Consider the following 12,589-nt stretch of genomic DNA (forward strand, 5'->3'; position numbering starts at 1 on the left):
AGGGTCTGAAACAAGCACATCAGAAGCATCTTTCCTGTCATCACTGCTGCACCCACGCCATCAAACCCACAGAATAACTGGACACACCTGGTGTCTTGCAGAGGACACAGAGCTGCAGCAAAGGCAAAGAGCTGCAGTGAGGATCCAGGGAGAGGGGGGGAAGTGCTGCCACAGGCAGCTTATACGAGGGGGTGCAGAAGGAGCCTTCACTACCCCCATTTTAACCCATGGAGGAAGAACTCCAGCGCTCGGTTCAAGAAAGGACTGACTGCAACACTCAATCATTTTAGATGCTATCAAAACATCCTCTAACAAATAACTGCAGTCAGATCACTTACCCACTGCAACCTGATGAAGTCCCAAATAGGCAGCTCAGTCTTCCTGAGCCAGAACAGGCTTCGTATTTGTTTCCTGCTGAGAAAGAAGGAAAATCAAGGTGACTCCTTTTGTCCATGTTCCCCCTGCCACCTTCTGAGCAATGCAGTCCCACACTGTAGGAGAGAACAATGATTTCATTTTGGTTTTGGTAGCACAGACCTGAACGCACAACCCTGGGTTTGCTGTCCCCCTTTTTATACCCATGCTGGGAACCCATTTCGTTTTCTCACGTTGTTTAGTTTACATCTCACTTCCAAACTCTGAACTGCTTCTCTACTTCTTTTCTGAATCAAGACAGCATTTCAAATGCCTGCGTTTTTGAGACATAAACTGTGCAGTTATTTGAAGAGTAAGTTGTTCTCCTCCCATTGCTTTTTAAAACAAAGCAAAATCTTTGGCCCTAACAAGTGTGATGCCTCCTAGCTTTTCTTTTTCCTTAATACTATGATACCCTTTAATTCAGACAGCTGTCTTTGTGTACATGTGTTACAGATTTGTTAATAAGTTAAGATTGATGACTTTATTTGATTTTATAAAATAATTTTAATAGAAATATAGAGGGATAAAAAATATATTTTAATGAAACATAGTTGCACAGTAAAAGCTGTTATGAAATCCTTTGTACAGTCCCGTACCAAGGCCAGAAGAATGGTCTAGAATCAGTGTTTAAAACTTAGGTAATAAATTTAGGGTTTGAAAGGTTTTTTTGTAGTTAACTAGTCTTCCGTATGTAGAAAGTGTATTGAAATGTCAGAATATAGGATTAATGGGAACTGGGAAGAGTCGACTGGAACAGCTTGTAGTTACCTGCCAAGAAACCGTGAACTTTAGTGAAAGGTAATTCTGGCAGGGGGAGATCGCGACCACCGACTCATATACCACCTACCCAAATCGTACCCCAGACCCATTTCTGGACCTTTCTAACCTTTACTGCGCAGAATCAGACATGGGAGGTGAATATGTTAATGATTTTCGGGAAATATAATGATTATGCATGATACTTAATGAATATTCATGAATAGGTTTTATATATGGTGTCTGATTTTGAAACTTGGTGTGCCTTGATCGTGAGAAGACTCACTCACGCACCCGGCCGTTAATAAAGAAGTGTCTGCTTATCTACATCACATTGGTGATGATAAGTTCTTCATTCTGAGATTTTGGTAACACATGCAGAAGAAAATTTACAAGCCTCAAGAAGTTAATCACAGTTCAAGGGGAATCTCTGACATGGAAGTCAACAAGGCAGTATCCAAGGCTGTGACTGCCAGAAGACAGTGCCACAGAAGGATGGATAGATTCCCAACAGAGGTTCAGACCTGACTCTGAAGGTATCGGCACAACATCTCAACCTAGACAAGAAAGGGTACAGCTGTCAAGGACACCCATATCTATGCAGTTACAGGACTGGTCAAGTAGTTGTTCCTGGGGCTGTCGCTGCCTTAACCCCAGCTCTCTTGGCCTCCTGTTTCCTCTGGCAGCTAAGAACCACCTAAGCCCCCACGATACCGAGGACAGAACCATGCTGCAGTACCACCACACTGTAGGAGCAGAGCTTAGTGGTCTGTCACAGATGCAGAGCAGGAGCAGTCCCTCCTCCCTCACACCCAGCTCTTCTCCTCAGCTAGCAGGGTCCTGCCAGGGCATCTCCCATCCCACCCCATACTGCGGGGCACCACAGGCTGGGGACTACCAGCCCCTCCTCTCCTCCACCCGACATACCCAACCTCCTTCAGAGCCTAAGCACATGGCAGCTCTCTACTACTTGGCATCACGTGCATTTAAAACCATGGCAGTACCCAAGCACCCACTGCCCAGCAAGATCCTCCCATGGTCGGCTCCAGAGACCACGTTAAATGCCACAGACTGTCCTTCCTCCAACTTCTCCAGGCCAAGAAAAAACCCACACGGCCTTAGCCCAGTCCACAACAGCTTGGTTGGCATTTGCAGCTTCTGGCACCACTTGGCAGTTCCATTTGCAGTAGGACTGCTCTCCTCGGCTTCACAGCAAGCTGGTCATCCACAGCCCCAGCTGATCCTAACCTCTCCTGCAAGGCACTTTCAAACACCAGCACCTGCTTCTGTGATCTGAAGCAAGCGAGAAGGAAAATTAGACAACAGTGGGACACAGGGAAGGGACAATCCCAGCCCATGACACATGTTTCAGCCTGAGCCCACAGGAGCACCTGGCACCATCACAGCAGCTACAAAGCACCATCGGGTGCTCAGAAGCGGTGCTGTGAAAGGAGTAGCTTCTTTTATTTATCACTTGTGAAGCGTTGAAGGGACAAGCTCATCTCCTGGCTGCTGCCAGGCCAGCTGGTGCAGCTCCCTGCAGCACACAGGGCTGCGCTAAGAGGTGCTGGGGCACTCGGCAGGCGCCACCGCTGCTGTGCAAGGAAGTTAACCTGAAGCAGGCACCAAGGAAATAAAAGCAAAGCTGAATGTGGCTTCACCTGCTCTGGGCAGTTGCCTTCAACAGGCCCAACACAACCACAAAGGCACACTTTGAACTCAAGCAAAATCCCAAAGCAATTGCCGGTTTGCTCAGGAAGGTACTGCTGGGTTACCTTTTGCTTAGACAAATATTTGACTGCATTTGTAGCAGAAAGTCTTTTGCCAAAAAGACACAGAGTTTTGTTAACAAGCAACCACGCAGAGGCTGCCCTGCACTGGAACCCGGGCCAGGGCTTTCTGATTTTTAAACAGGGCACCTAGTGCATCCCTTAAAAGAGCCTCTGGTCTCTGCCACGGAGGCGCTGTCAGACTCTACAGCTTTTAGGGGATCAAGGTCTCCGTGCTGACTCCCAGCACATCACATTTTGGCAGTGGCAGCACAAGGGCAGGTTTTCATTTTCCACATAGAGACTGTTGAAGCTGAACTGCTGAAATGAGCTCCCCAGGCTCTTCCTTTGAACCTCTTCCCACCCTTCGCACGTCCCAAGAGCTCTCATGAATCAAAGAGCCAGCAGCAAAAGCAGCCCCTGCAGATCCTCCTCGAGAAGAGCCTTCCTACTCAGAGACCAGCTCTGTAATAAGCATATGGCCCCAAAAGCAGGGGGGAAGCCCCTCCAAAACACAAAGGAGTGGAGCCACTCATTAGAGGGGGCGATCAGAAAAGCTGACAGGTCTGTGTAGGGAGCACCAGGGGCCTGAAAAAATGCACCTGTCAAGCCACTGCTATCATCTGAAACAGCTGGCATTTTAGAAGACAAGGCAGCAGCCACATCACAAAAAAATAGAAGGACAACACAATCAAGAGACAGGCACCCCAGTGGGTCCAGGAACAGGCAGGTTTGCACCTCTGCAGCCATCAGCACAAGCAGCTCCAAGTTTCAATCGAGGCTCAGAGTTGCAGGACAGACCCCCCCAACCCGGAGCTATCAGGCTCACTGCAGAGCGTGTTCCCCGTCACCACGTGCGTTATAGGAGCAGCTCAAGATGGTGCAGGCTGGATGCGAGCAGCCTCTCTGCCAAGGACAAAAGCAAAGACCCCAGCACACCCTGTGTGCCTTCCTCTCACACTGGAAAGTCTTCCCAGTGCACTCTGGCACCTGATCTCATTAAAAGGGAAGAGAAAGAACAGATGGAAACACAAAAAGAAGCTGTCAGCTGCCAACCGCTGACCCCATTCCTGACTCCATCCCTCTCCCCACCACAGCAGGAACACAACTGGCTGCTCTTGGAAGGGCAGCAAGGACAGCAGGAGAGGAGGAGGATTTCAGGGGCAATAAACAGCAGCAGCAGATGAAATTTTGGTAAATAAGGGCTCCTTTGGTCAGGAAGAAATTAACCTGCAATCAGGAAAGACAACACACAAGGACTGTGCCGTGCCTGGGAACCCTCCAGCTCCTGCAAGCAGTGAGGACTGGGGTGCTGGCTGAAACAGCTGCGATGCCCAAAGCCTTTCCAGCACGTCTCTGCCTCCAGGCCCCAGCACACAAGCCGGGGGCCCCAGCACGGCCTGCAGGAATCTCACAGCCTGTAGTTCAGGTATTCAAGTGTTCTAGGAAGCTTCAGCACACCCAGGTGACGTTCTATAACCATGAGAGTAAGAGAAGGTATGTGTATCCACCATCCTGCCTTTCAAGGTGGAAGACATCCTTGCAACCTTCCCTTACAAAGCAGCATGTGGACTCCCAGGGCAACCAGGCCACAAAGAAGAAACCTTCCCAACTGCCTTAACCAAGCCACCACCCTTTCCTCTGTCCTATAGACAGAAAAAAATAATTCCCCCCCTGCCCCCACCCACCCCACCCCCCCACCCCCCATGCCAGAAGCAGCACATAAGACAGACCAAGGATGACACTGAAGGTCACAAATTTGCACTTGTCTAATTACAGCTCTGCCAGGGTCCAGGCAAGCTGTTTGATCTCACAGGGACTCAACTTTTCTACCCGCCAGGCAAGTCCAGCAATACTTCCTCGGGAAAACACAAAGTCACAAGGGCCAGCAAACAGCTCCCATTCAACAGTGCTGCGAATACTATGGAGAGGCTTCTCTCTCCTCTCTCTAATGCCTGAGCAGCATACAGAGTAAGCTTTCTTAGTAGAAAATGATACCAAGTTAGACTGGTCAAAGATAGGCACAAGAAGCATTACTGACAAACCTTGTTACCCATACCCTTACAGCATGCTGGCTAGACCAACAGATCTTGAAAACACGCACCTGTAGCAGTCCTGAAAGGCAGGGAAACCAGCATCTCAGCTCTGTGGATAGAACCGAGATGCAGATGATACTGCACAGGACAATTACGGTAGAAGTTGATTATGCACCAGCTTTTCTCCAGCAACTGCTTACAAGCAGGGTCTTGTCCCATAGGAGGCACAAGGTGTCAAACTCCACGTTTGCTGCGGGCTGACGTGCCCAGCACATCTGCAGCCGGGTCACAGCTGCCTGCCTCTCTCACCCACCCAAAACCCTTGCAGAGGGAAATGGAAGGGCACTGAGCATCCAGCTGGTACCTTCAGCCCTCGGCACCCTCTGTCACTAAAGACAAAAAGAACAGGGCAAGGAAAATTATGCCCTGGCACCAGGACCTTCTTCCTAGAGGCATCCCTCAGCTGAACTGCTGAGAAACAAGGACCTACAGTTTCCCTTTAGCACAGCCTCAAGGCAGATGCCTTCTTGTAACCCTCCTCCCTGGCTGCCACTCCCACCTTTTTAACTAGGTGCTAATTTCTCCCAGACAGGCTCACAAGAACTTGCTGGGCTACACACCAGAAGATGGCTTCAGTTTCATTTCCCTAGGACTAGAAGACAGAAATTTCTAACCCTCTTTGGAAACTTTTTCTTTCCTGGCTGCTCTCCCCAGCACTGAGAACTCCTTTTACAAATGATAATTCATGAAAGATACATCTGGGATTAACAAAGCTAGCTACACCGAGCCTTCACAAGGAATAGCTGGGCAGCAAGGAGAACTGATGCATCTCCACGAGGAGCAGGTCTGGGTAACCAGCCCAGCAATGAGACTGGTCAGGCAGCCAGCTTGTGAGCAACACTTCTGCATCAGCAAAGGCAGTGGCAGCTTTGCAGGCTGACTCTGAAAGGCTCCAGCTGCTGACAGAACGCAGCTCCCTGCTTTGCTGCTTTGCCAGGCCTCCCTGCCCGAGCACAGGCAGCAGCTCAGACAGCAAACTTCCCTTCAGGTAGGCCATTGGAGTCTGTAACGGCAGCTTCGGTCCCCGGGCTCAGCTTTGCTCCTCTCCACAGCTCAGAAGCTTTTCTGCCTCAGTGGGTGCACTGGTCCCTCCCTGCCCTGAACTCGAGAGGGGGCCCTGAGGAGGTCAGACCAGCACCTCCTCACTGTCAAGCTTGCTGGGCTGCATCTCCGTGCTACCCACAGTCCCTGCACGGAAGGGCAGCCCTTGTTCTAGTCTTGCTGGCAAAGTCAGCTGAAAAGCAGCTGGGGAGGAGCATTCACTTGGGAGAGCAGGATTTCTCCTTCCCAGTGAGCAGCAGTTACAGGGCAGCAGACAAACTGGCTGACACTTGCCAAGAGCTCTGAAGGTGCAAAACCCTCCAGAAATGCCCATCATTAGTCCTGCTAGCCTCGGCCCACAAAGCTTGTTTGTTTTTTTGAGAGCCCAACTCTTACTACACACCCCTGTCCCTGGGAACTAATCCCTCCTTGCCTTAACTGTCCATCTGAGCCCACAGCAACATTTCAAGGCCTAGAAACACCCGGCATGAAAGGAAAACAAAGGTCAGATCTCAAGTGCAGCCTCTCGTGGGGATGCATGCCCCACAAGAAACCTTCTCTCATTAAGGTCATCATCCAGGTAAGCCTGTCACAGCTGCTCCTGCAGGGAAGCAATACAAGGAACTCCCCAGCACCCCCTCCCAAAGCCCTGCTTGGTCCCCTGGCAGGGCAAGTGCTGCTACCAGCAGGGACTCGCTGCCCTCCCAAATGCTCCCCTCAACATTCCCACTTGCCCCAAGTCTATGTACAGCTCCATCTGGCAACGCCACAGCAACAGCAGTTGTCTTTGCAGTAAAATAAATTCATCCAGAAGAAAAAAGGCAGCTAGCATCTGCTCCCCGGCAGAGCTTGCAGCAGACAGAAATATTGCTCCATTTCTACATGTTTTATAATGCTTTTTTCTCTTTCTTCCACTCCTCATAGAGCAAACCACGCAGGTCACTGGGATCAGGCACAGAACCACAGAAAAATACAGGTGGAAAGGACTCTGGATGCCTCTGGTCCGACCCCCCCCCCCAAAAAAAAAATTAACAATTTCAAAGTTAGAACAGATTGTGCGGGGATGTGTCCAGCAGTTTACATCTCCAGGATGGAGGTTCCCCACTTCTCTGGGTCACACAAGCCTTTACCTGCTTTTACAGTCACCAGAAACGCATTTGCGCTCAGCTACAGCACAGGCTCCAAGCAATACTGTGTGTTGTGATTCTGCAGCCCTTGTTCTGGAAGTTAACCTCAGCTGTACACGCCTTCAAAGTCCTTGACTCCTTGAAAAGAAGAAAAAGTCTCCTTTTCAGGGGTGTTTTTTGGTTTAATCAGCCATCTGTTGAACTACCTTCTGACCAAAATGCCATCCACTTCATACCAAAAAGGAAAGCCAGTGTACAGCTGAAAGACATTGAGGTTATCTGCCTTGCACATACAAGTGCCAGAAGATGAGCAACAGAGCAATAATCCCATGGAAATAAAAGCAACCCTTTTTAGCAGCCGTTATCTTCGGTCCTGCACATGTCATAAGACACCCACCTCTTCTTCATGGTCCCTTGCAAGCCAACAGCGCCAAGGCAGCCAGTCACCCATGCCATGCCATAAACACTAGCACGTTTCTCTGTACATGGGGTGCTGCTGGGGAACAGCAGGCAGAGAAGCCCCTGGTTACATACCTGTCAGAGAAGCTGAATATTAAGATGGAAGAAGCAAGGTTCTCAAAACTAAGGACATATAGTCAGTGAAAGAACAGTAAGTGCCACTGTTTTAAGGAACTACTAGATCTTTAACTAGCAGGCAGGAGACGTAGTATGGGTTGGATGGTCCAACACACTCCCAAAAAGTAAAGCAGCAGTTTTACCATCACGAAGACCAGCAGCTCTGTGCTCCCTGCAGTAGGGAGGCAGGTGATGCTGGTACAAAAGTCATCCCTGTGGTCATCAGTATACATGGGGAGCGAACATGTACACCTTTATCCTAAAACGTGATAGCAACAATGATTTTTTGAAAGGGTACTTACTTCAGCCCTGTTGCTACTGCAAGGTGAGTCGGTATGACTTGCCTTTAAATATTGCAGCGAACTGGTGCAGACTGATCTGCCCCAAGCAGATAAGGCACTCTGAAGTGCTAATGTCTGCCCTGGACCTGCTCAGTAAGTACGTGAGGTTACAGGCTCCCAGACTTGTGCCAGTGAGGAGAGGTCAGCACTTCAGCAGTTCTTGCTGAACTAGCTCTTTTAATGAAGTTAGGAGGAAGAGTTTGATTTCTTTTTTCTTTTGGTTTGTTTTGGGTTTTTTTGGTATGTTGTGCTACATCTTTTAGCGTTTCTTCTCTTTCCTGGAAAAACTAGAGGTGGTCAGTGTAGCATTAACACAGAAAGAGCACATCCCAGCCTCAGCCACAGTTACCATGTTACAGGAACGGCAAGGTCTGGTCTCCCAAAGCCCCCTGGAATTCCCTGAAGTGGTAGGAGGGGGTCAATTGTGAAGCCCTGATGTCTGTTCCACTTCCTGGCCCATCACCTGAATACAAATATAAGAAGTCAGAGATGGACATTCAGACAGACAGTCACTTATACAAGCCCAAAGTGTCTCAGCCAGCAAACCGCAGAGGCCAGAGTCCCCAAACCACCCATGACAGAGCATGTGGTAAATGCGCTTGATGAAAAGGGAAGAAGGAAAAGGGTTCCCAAAACACCCAAGCCCCACAAGGGAGAAAGTCAGAATGCAGGTAACGTTCCCAAGAGGCAGGCCAGCCATAAGCAAACCCAGCTCATGGGCTCAGAAAAGCAGAGTTATAACACGTACTAAGCTCAAAGAATTGCTCAGCTAATGAATGCCTAACACTCGATAAAATAGCAACTCTGGTTTTTTTCCACTGGCTGAAAAACCTTTTCTATCAGGATGCAATCAGGAGCCCAAGTCAGATTTGGCTGGAACAGCCTTTCCTCTGATTAGGAACCTGGAAATCTCAGCTCAGCCACTCACAAGTTTCTTGCTTGCAGGAAGATTGCTTATAACAGCTCAGGAGATTAAATACAAGAAGCATTCACTGCAAAAAAAGCAAGGCAAAACCAGAGCTGCTACGTGCCTGTTCATACAGCTGCAGAACATTTTAGTTGAGGGAACAGAGCAAAAGATCATTCTTGCACCAATCCCTGAAAATTAAGTATGCAACTGCTTTCCATCACTCCTTTCCGCCCAAATTCAGGAGACTTAAGGGGTTTCTTTCTTTCAGGAGTCAGGGCAGAATAACGAGGACTTGTCACCTCCACATGCCTGCACTTGGGACTCGTCCACATGTGACTCACCCAGCCACTGCAGTAACATCGTGCAAGAACAAGAGTCTACCCTGACACTTGATAACCAAGCCTAGAACAACTCACAAAACAGCAGGGCCAAACCCTGAAACAAAGATCTGCTGAGGACAGGGAAGAAGATGCAATGCTGGAAGCACTTGATCCTGAAGCTAATAGCAGCAGGGACGCAATCCAGACAAAAAGCTCTCCGTGTTGCACTCCCATGAAGCAACTCATGGGAGGTTTAGCTTTCTGTACTTTTAAGGTTGTCCTGTACCTTGCTAGAGAGATATCTCTCCTACAGATCTGCAGGACATGATGCCTTCATTCACTCAGCCTTAGCAAAACAAAGCTGCAGCCTCCTGACAAAAAGCAGACCTGAGCTGAAAGATGGGACCACTATGAAAACCACTGTCTGAAGGCCAGGACAGAAAAGTAGGAGTCTGTGGTCTCCATCCAAAGGGGCTACTTCCAAAGTGCCTCCTACCTTCTGGTCAGGAAAGCGGGCACTTGTAGACCAACCACACCCTTGAGAAAATTTCAAAGCTCCCCTGTGAACACCAGACAAGCTCTAGATACCTTCAGCACAGGGCTGGCTCAACTACTCACAGCCAGGCAATGAGCTAAATGCAGTTTAACTCATTTGACTGGTTAATCTAGAGCACTGTTAAATCCCCATATACTGACCCAAGCCGCCAGAAGTATTTTAACCCTTGAAACCCGAAAAGTGTAAACACTGGTTAAGAAAACAATTTTAAATATACAAATCTAATTTCCTTCAGTGTTTAGGTGGCTGTGAATGAACAGCTCATCCATCCTTGCTAACAGCTCTTGCTAGGAGGATTCATTCAGCTCTGTCTTGCACGAGATGCCCGCTTAAAATACTGAGCTGAATCAGCAGATCTTGTCCTGAAGGAACAGATAACCCTGCCCTGAACCTCTGTGCATCACACAGCATCACTTTGTCTCTGCAAATTACGGGGCCAGAAGCAGGACAGAAACAGAACAATTAGTAAGCCGGCACAAACTGCTGGAATCTGGGGCCTGGTATCCCACTTCCAAAAGACGTGTCCAAAGATACCTGGGCTAAAGGATTCCTCCTTCGAGTACAAGAAGCAGTACAGTAAACACTCTGGTTTTCTCCTGAATCTGGTCACCAGAGAGCTGCCTATCAGCCCCTGGCCAGAAAAGCATGTATCCTAATTAAAGTCAACATGTAAAAGCCCAAAGCAACAGAAGCAGAGATTCAATGGTGGCATCTGGCGAAGTGCGACAGAAATACAGAAGCTTTTGGTAAACAATTCTTTGAAGGGAAATCCGAAGTTTAAGATGTATCACTGCTGGAAGGCTCTTGTGGAAGAGAGTGTTAAATATCATCAATTGGCAGATTTAAGCATCGTCTGCAAAAAGTCAAACACCGTCAAGACGACAAAGCTCTCTGTAGCAAAGCACCTAGCAAGGGACTCCTGCGGGCTCATCTCTGAGAACACAGAGTGATGGGCCATCAGCCCTGCCAACAGACAACAGCTTACTAGCAGGTGATACACAGAGTACAGCACCCTCCAAAAAAAAAAAAAGTCAGCCCACTAAGACATCCAGCATCTCCCTCTAGTACCTACAGCCCAGCCCTGCTGTCAGGAGCCCTCTCAGCATGGTCAGGTCAGCACTCAGTCTTCCAAAGCCCAGCTTTCAGGGGGCTGTACTCAGAACATGGCGGGGGGGGGGTGGGTGGGGGGGGTGGGTGGGGAAGATGAAGCCATTCCTTAACCCCATCAACAGACTTCCAGGAATTCTCTTACCTAAGGGAAAAGGAAATGAAAGGAACACTTTTCAGTTGTTCCGAAGCAAAATAAAGCCAACCACTGCAGCAGCAAGACAGCTATCGCTGCAGTAGAGATCTTCAAAGCCCTGAAATAAACAGCTTTACCTCTAGGTTCCAGCTGCATGGGATTGCTTTATACCACCTTACACAAACCCCAAAATAAAATACCTCCTACAAGTTATCAAGGAAACAGCATTAAGGCTGCCCATAGGATAAGGCATTGGCTTCTAAACCCCCCTTCTTTAGTACCTACAGCAAACCTCCAGGTCTGACTGAACCCTAGCATTCGGTTAGTCTTCTGAAATGGTAATGAAAGCAACTGCAGCAAGAGCAGTTAGACCACAAAAATCTTCCTTCCTTATTAGATCAAGCCCTGCTGCCTTTGACCAGCCGGATTCCCACAGCTACTTGGCTTGCAGCAGCTGCACAGCTCCAGAGCCTGAGCAGGGGACAAGGGAAAGCCTGGAGAAGAAAGCCACTTGCCAAGCAGGTTGATGAAGCTAGGGCACAGCCAAGGGTTGGCGGCACTTGGATCCCCCACCCCTGCAGAGGAGGCAGACCCTCTGCTACTACAACTATTAGGGGCTAATGCTCCAAGAAAAAGACGCCTGTTATCTAGTCAGTATTTGAGCGACAGGTGGCTTTAACCACCTCTCTCACCGGTGATGTAAAGGTGACAGCTATCCTTTGACAGGAAAGAAGGCAGAAGAGGGCAAACGTAGGGCAATACACCTTCCAAAGAAGATTAAAAGAATTAAGGCTTCATGAAACCAATCTGTGACCTCGAACTTCTCGCATCTGTACAGATATTACTGTACTCGGACTGCCATAACATTAAAATCCATTGCACAGGGAGAACAGAAAAGCTTTGGAGATGAGCACAAAGTACAGCTGCAAACTCCTTAAAAGTCAGTGGAGCACACCTCCTGCCGGGGGTGGCCAGCTCTAATTGCCATGTTGCTTCCCAGTAATGATAGGGGGAAGTGTCAGGACAGCTGCAAAAAGTCAAGGAGACTTCTCAAAGGGGAAAAAAGGCAGAGAAAATAAGCAAGATTTTTACCATGCTATTTGTGACAAGAGCCATCAAAACATGAGTCTGTAATGGACAGGTGGGAAGAACAGTCAGGATTCTACCACACAGTTCAGACAGCATGAAATCAGAATGAGAATTAACATTTGCCAAAAAAAGTACTTAGTATTTTGTCTTGCCCTCGAGGTGCCTCTGTGTCACAAGGTAAATATCCCACCCTTCTGGCCAGACACAGACCAAGACCACCCCTTTCCCAAGGGCCATTGCTCCAAGGCAGGGTGAGGATGGCACACCATCTCTTTTCCACCTGGGGAACCTGGGGAAGAGGAGCTCCCTCCTGATCCAGCACACTCACTGACAGGTGCTAGAGTGGGC

The sequence above is a fragment of the Falco biarmicus genome, chromosome 15, assembly GCF_023638135.1.
Source record: "Falco biarmicus isolate bFalBia1 chromosome 15, bFalBia1.pri, whole genome shotgun sequence".
Classification (NCBI taxonomy): Eukaryota; Metazoa; Chordata; class Aves; order Falconiformes; family Falconidae; genus Falco; species Falco biarmicus.